The sequence below is a fragment of the Hippopotamus amphibius genome, chromosome 16 (assembly GCF_030028045.1).
Source record: "Hippopotamus amphibius kiboko isolate mHipAmp2 chromosome 16, mHipAmp2.hap2, whole genome shotgun sequence".
Lineage (NCBI taxonomy): Eukaryota > Metazoa > Chordata > Mammalia > Artiodactyla > Hippopotamidae > Hippopotamus > Hippopotamus amphibius.
The window spans coordinates 26,528,212-26,535,184 of record NC_080201.1 but is presented as its reverse complement, the minus strand read 5'-3'; the positions used below and the strand labels follow the sequence as shown (position 1 = coordinate 26,535,184).

General features: G+C 51.5%; 1 pseudogene; it reads right to left on the bottom strand.

Moving 5' to 3' along the window:
• Positions 1-3,656: 3,656 nt before the first annotated feature.
• On the bottom strand, positions 3,657-5,855 carry LOC130838951 (SH2B adapter protein 1-like; annotated as a pseudogene).
• Between the last annotated feature and the right edge of the window lie 1,118 nt (positions 5,856-6,973).

Here is a 6,973-nt window from a genome sequence, read left to right as displayed (position 1 = left end):
ATCCTCCTCCTTTGTCTTCCTTCTTGCCTTCACACTCACAGCTGGTGACCCTGGACTTTTCCACTAAGGACAGTGAGGGGTCATGTGTACCCCCTTGAGATGTGCCTGGCCTGAGGGTTGTTCATGGCTATAACACACAGCCTAGATTCTAAAACTGAGAATCTGAGGCATTGGTGTCACTCATATAAATACTTGTTGCATGAAGGAATGGGTGTCCAGAGCCCTGGCTTCTGTTCGTGGCTGTGTGCCACTTGCAAGTTGTCACATGATCTTTGGCATTCCAATGTCCTCATCTACGAGGGTGAGTCAAAAATTATCCGTACTCTGGCTGTAGAATTTATATAAGTTTTAATATAACCAGAGTGTGGATAATTTTTGACTCACTGGCATATGTTATGTCCTCTCCATGCATCAAATGGCCTTGCTGATGAGATCCCTGTGTACTGTTTACCCAGTTTCCCTCAATGGTGACATTTTGCAAAACTATAGTACCATATCACAACTAGGATACTGACACGGACACAATCCACTGATCATAGAATTTAATCACGTGTAGGGTTTACAAATCTACATCACATTCAAGATTCTGAACATTTCCATCATCACAAGGATTTCTCCTATTGCCCTTTCTTAAAAACATATTATTTATTTATTGATTGATTGGCTGTGTTGGGTCTTCATTGCTGCACACGGGGTTTCTCTAGTTGCAGCGAGCAGGGGCTACTCTTTGCTGTAGAGCGCAGGCTCCTCATTGCTGTGGCTTCTCTTGTTGCGGAGCACAGCCTCCAAGTGCGTGGGCTTCAGTAGTTTCGGCACATGGGCTCAATCGTTGTGGCTCACGGGCTCTAGGGCACAGGCTCAGTAGTTGTGGCACACTGGCTTAGTTGCTCCTTGGCGTGTGGAATCTTCCTGGAGCAGGGATTGAACCCGTGTCCCCTGCATTGGCAGGCAGATTCTTAACCACTGCGCCACCTAGGAAGTCCCCATTGCCCTTTTATAACCACACTCACCTCCCTCCAACAAGGCTCTCTTTCTGTAACTCCTCGCAATCACTAATCTGTTCTCCATTTCTAAAAGTTTGCCATTTCAAAAAGTGTTATATAAATAGAATTATACAGTCTGTAAGTTTTTAGGATTGGCTATTTTTACCCAGCATAATTGCCCAGAGACTCATGCAATGTGTATATGTTTTATTTATTACTGAATAACAATATTCTGTGGTGTGTGCAGTTTGTGCAACTAATCACTTTTGAAGGACATCTGAGCTGTTGCAGTTTTAAAAAAAATTAATTAATTTATTGGCTGTGTTGGGTCTTCGTTGGTGCACGTGGGCTTTCTCCAGTTGTGGCAAGTGGGGGCTACTGTTTGTTGTGGTGCGTGGGCTTCTCATTGCAGTGGCTTCTCTTGTTGTGGAGCACGGGCTCTAGGCACTCAGGCTTCAGTAGTTGTGGCACATGGGCTTCAGTAGTTGTGGCACACGGGCTTCAGTAGTTGTGACACACGGGCTCAACAGTTGTAGCTTGCAGGCTCTAGAGTGCAGGCTCAGTAGCTGTGGCACACGGTCTTAGTTGCTCTGAGGCATGTGGGATCTTCCCGGACCAGGGCTCGAACTCGTGTCCCCTGCATTGGCAGGTGGATTCTTAACCACTGTGCCACCAGGGAAATCCCTGTTGCAGGTTTTTAAAAACATATATAATAGCTTTATTGAGATTTATGAATTTTACCACAAAATTCATATTTTGGTGCCCAATACAGTGGTTTTTAGTATATTCAGAGTTTTGCAGTCATTACCACCGTCTAACATCAGAACACCGTTAGCACTCCCCCCTGTACCCACATAGCAGTCACTCTCCAATTGTCCCTCCCCCAAGCCCCTGGCAACCGCTAATCTACTTTGTGCTCTGGAGGAACTGTTTCTAAGGTTTGTCCATGTTGAAGCATCCATTAGTACTTTATTCCTTTTTATTGCTGAGTAACAGTACATGTATGTATATGTGTGGCTGTATCACATCTTGTTTATTCACTCATCAGTTGATTGGACATTTGTGGTTTCCATTTTTTGGCTAGTATGAATAATGCTGCAGTGAACCTTCAGGTGCACATTTCTGTGTGCACACGTTTTCATTGATTTTAGGTATATATGTAGAATTGCTGGGTCAGATGGTAACTCTATGTTTAACCTTTTGAGGAACTGCCAGACTGTTTCCCAAAGCAACTGTACCATTTTACATTCTGACCAACAGTGTATAAGGGTTCTAGTTTCTCCATATCCCTGATAACCCTTCTTTTGTTTTTGTTTTAAATTTAATTTAATTTAATTTTCTGGCTGCATTGGGTCTTCATTTCTGCACGTGGGCTTTCTCTAGTTGCGGACAGCAGGGGGTGGGGGGCTACTCTTCATTGCAGTGCTCAAGCTTCTCATTGCAGTGGCTTCTCTTGTTGCGAAGCATGGGCTCTAGTCACGCAGGCTTCAATCGTAGCGGCTCACGGGCTCTAGAGCACAGGCCCAGTAGTTGTGGCACAAGTGCTTAGTTGCTCTGCAGCATGTGGGATCTTCCCGGACCAGGGCTCCAGCCCGTGTCCCCTGCATTCGCAGGCGGATTCTTAACCACTGAGCCACCAGGGAGGTCCTAACCCTTGTTACTGCCTGATTATAGCCATCCTAGTGAGTGTGAAGTGATTCTCATTGTGGTTTTGAGTTGCATTTCCCTGATGACTCGTTAGCATCTTTTCATGTGCTTATTCACCATTAGTATGTCTTCTCTGAAGAAGTGTCTATTCAGACCCCCTTTCCAGTTATTAATTGGATTCTTTTTACTATTGAGTTCTAAGAGCTGTTTATATGAGGGTGAGTCAAAGGGAGTCAAAAATTATCCACGCTCTGGCTGTAGTAGTGTGCAGATAATTTTTGACTCACCCTCCTATATTTTGGATACAAATCCTTTACCAGTTATGTAATTTGTAATACTATTCTCAACATTTTTATAAGACCATCATTTTTTTTGAACTGAGATAAACCCTTTTATTTATTTATGCGTCTCCATTTTGTTTAAAACAACAAGAACAACCACCTTAATATAACTGACAGCCCTTCCCCCTCACCCTTCCTTGGGCTGAGGGGTGGTTAATGGGGAAATGGCCCCCAGGGATGGGGCTGACCATAAGAGCCCCTTGGGGAGGTAATGGAGCCTGAATCCCCTGCCCAGGGGATGGGGCACCTGTAGTGTATGAACTGGGGAGTTAACAGGGCTCTTGAACCTTTTTGTACCAACATATATGCCCTTGACTGTCAAGGGTCAGGAAGCATATGGGGAGGGGATTCCCACCGCTCCTCTATGTCCCCACCCAGCCCCAATCTCACGAACTGAGGGCTGGGGAGCAAGAAGAGTGGAGAAAGGGTGGGGTAGGGTGTCTCACACGATGGAGTACTGGTTGTTTATGGCTCTGGGATGGCCCCCGTCTTCTCCATCGCCCCCTAGTGGTAACTGCTGGAGCTGCACCATCAGGGTCACCCCGGGGGCCCCACCAGATCCAGCGCCTCCCCGGGCCTCCGGGCCTGGTGCCATGGCCTCTTCCATTTCAGCGACGGGATGCAGCTCAACCATGGGGACCAGCTCTTCCTGGACCCCTCCACTGCCCGCTTTCTCTTTCTCTTGCCTCTCTTTGGCTGCTGTGGCTGTTGCTGCCGCCACTTCTGGCGCCCCCGACGCCTCTTCTGCCCCAGGATGTGGGGGATCTGTCCGTGAAGGGGGTCCAGGGGGCTGGGGTGGGTCACGGGAGGTGCTCGGTCACACAGTCACTCGCTCCGAAGGGCATGAGGGTGGAGGAGGCATCGGGGTAGCATCGATCTCCCTCGCACACCCCTGCATGGCTCCCAGCCTGCTCCCGGCCCTGCTGTCGCTGGGAGGACACGACATAGCTGACAAGGACAACGTCACTGGAGCCTCCACACTCCAGAGGGATGGGGTGCATCCAGAAATGCTCAAGCATATCGAAAATGGACTGGAACCACCGGTGCTGGACCCGGCACTGACCTTCCTTATTCAGCGAGAGAGGCGGGTGCTTGGCCTTGCCCTGGAAGTTGAAAGTGAGAACATATTCACCCCGCCTCGTCTCACTCTGACGTACCAGGAAAACGCCATGGGAGCCAGTGCCTCCAGCCAGCACTAGCTGGGCGACCTTGAGTCGAGAGAGCATCTCATGGAACCAAGGATACCCTGAGAGGGGCTGGTCCCCCTCACCTCCCTCTGGCTCCCCCTGGAACAGTAATGACCCTGTGGCTGTTTCCGGAGTGTCCAGGGGTGAGTAGGGGGCCGAAAGGGGATGAACTGTCCCTGCTGGGGGCCCCTCTTCAATGCGGATACGGGGGGCAACTCTGGGGGAAGCAATTCCATTGAGTCAAAATGGGAGGCGGCAATGGAGGCGGAACTAGGGGGATGGACGCCGAGGGGCGGTCTGCGAGGCCTCCATATGCCCCCTGCGACAGGTGGTCACTGCTCGCGCTGGGCCCCAGCAGCAGCCCCTGGCTGGGCAGACTCTCCGAGTGATTCAGGCAGGGCAGCTCCAGGCTGTCTGTGTTCTCCCTTGTCAGGAATGAGGTCCCAGGGGCCAGGGGGAGGGTCATGGGGCGGGGACTGGTAGCAAGGCAGGGTCCCGGGCTCAGGCATTCTTGGATGTCAGACACCCAGGCCTTCACGTGTAGAGCATCAGTTGTCTCCAGGATATACTCCGAGGGGCCTGCCACCTTAACCACAAACGTGTTCTCCCGGTCAGGCATCTCCAGGGCTGTGGTTGTCTGCACATCGGTGATGGTGCAGCAGGGAATGCTGAGCCGAGGCCGAGACGCCTTGGGTGGTACAAAGAACTCCAGACGACTTCCTCCTCCTCCTTCTTCACTTCGAAGCATCAAGCGACATTTCTGCCACGGAGGTTGCCCTCCTCCCCCTGAGGTAGGCCCCACTGCCCCTCCTCCCCCGCCCACTCCAGCTGGGTCAGGGGCTGCCTCTTCAGCCCCCATGAAACTCAGCAGCTCTTCCCTCTGCACCACACCTGCCATCCTTCAAGGTCCCCCCTCCCCGACTGAGTCTCAGCCTCTCAAAACGGTGAGCCCATCTGTCCCCAGGGGATGTTCCGTCGCTAACCAGTCCCCTACCACTGGTCCAAGCCCCGACAGAGGAGTTGGAGTTGCTGTTTCCACCTAACACTGGGGGGCCCGATGAGGTCCCTAGGGGCCCCGCTGGGGAGGGAGGGTCAACAGTCCCCCTCCACTGCAGGATGCCACGGACTGAACCGCGGACAGAGCGACCCACTGAGCGGAGGGAGAAGCGTTTCTTTAGCTTCGGCTTCGAGGAGGTTGTAGAAGAGGAAGAGACCGAGGGAGGGAGGGGGCCGGTCAGGTCCTCAGATGATCGAGAAGGGCCCAGCACAGCCAGGGGCCCACCCACCCTGCAGCTCTCAAGGGACAGGTCCTGTGCCGGGATCTCCACACCAGGACTCAGAGGAGCCAGGATGGGTGGCGAGAGGGAGCCGGAGGCCCCGGGCCACCTCAGCTTCAAAGTGCCGCAGGAAGAGCTCAGCAAAACGGCGGGGAGAAGGCGGCCTCGGCCCCGAGCCCTGCGTACTGGAGGTGGGAGGCCAGGTAGAGACGAAAACGGCGGGCAAAATCCAGCGCAGCTGCCCGGGCGGGCGTGGGACTCGCAGAACTCCCGCCAACTCGGGGGAGGGGGTGGGGGCAAAGGGGGAGGGGAGGGCGAGGCCCCATCCTCCGGGGAAGGGGCACCATTCATGATGGCCCCCAGGAGGTGGAGAGGGGGAGACTGTGGGGAGGGGCAGCAAAGAGGGAAGCGGCCAGAAGACACGGGGTGAGCGGCAGCGGCTGCATCCGGGTCCCCGCGGTTAGCTCAGGCCGCGGCGGCAGCTCCTGCTCCCTGCCACCCCCCACCCCCCCGCGACTAGCTCCCAACCCCAAGACTGTCATTAACAAAAAGAAAAAGTTGGTCTTTCAGTTATTAGATACAAATAAACCAATAATTGCTATTAAAAAATTTCCAATCAACTATACTCCAATAAAAATTAATTAAAAATATGTCCACAGCCTAGAAGGAAAAAGGTTTCAAACAAAATTCTCAAGTTGCTTGAATGAGCTGCACTTTGGTTGTTTAGATGTAAGCCTGAGGCAGTTTGTTCTAATAGCACCTAATGGCTGGCCCATGGGTCAGCTGTATCTGCACCACCTAGGAAGTCTTCTTTTTCTTATTTAAAAGAATAGACTTCCGGGACTTCCCTGGTGGCACAGTGGTTAAGATTCCGCACTTCCAATGCAGGGCGCCAGGGTTTGATCCCTGGTCAGGGAATTAGATCGCACATACATGTTGCAACTAAGAGTTCGAGTGCCACAACTAAGGAGCTGGTGAGCCGTAACTAAGGAGCCCACCTGCTGCAACTAAGACCTGGCACAACTAAATAAAATATTAATAAAAAAATAAATACAGATTGAACTGTGAGAAAAATATCAGGTTTACACCCTACATGACTTTTCAGTGAGGAACAGGACTTGGTCCAGGGTGAGCTGGAAATACATGTGTTTAAAAATAATGTCAGTCAGGTGGTCAAGTTCCTTTTCCAGTTGAGGTCTTGGCGGCCAACTTTCAATCATTTTGGCTCCAGACACGGAGATTTAAAGCAGTTTCTTCTAAGCTAGGCAGTCAGCTCCTTTACAGAGCAGCTGACTACTATGTTTACTGTTTCCCCATTTAAGACTTTCCCAGAGACATCCAGGGAATTAGTCCATTCACTTGACCTTCCATTACCTTGGTGTATCCATTAGCAACAGGAACACAGAGAGACAAGGAGCAGGAGCAGGCCCATCGTGTACTGTGTCTCTCAGAGAGTGACAAGAAGCAAGGGGGAAGGAATAAGTTGAGCCTGCTTTCCTCTACCAACAACAATCAAAACACTGTGGATGGGGGCTTCC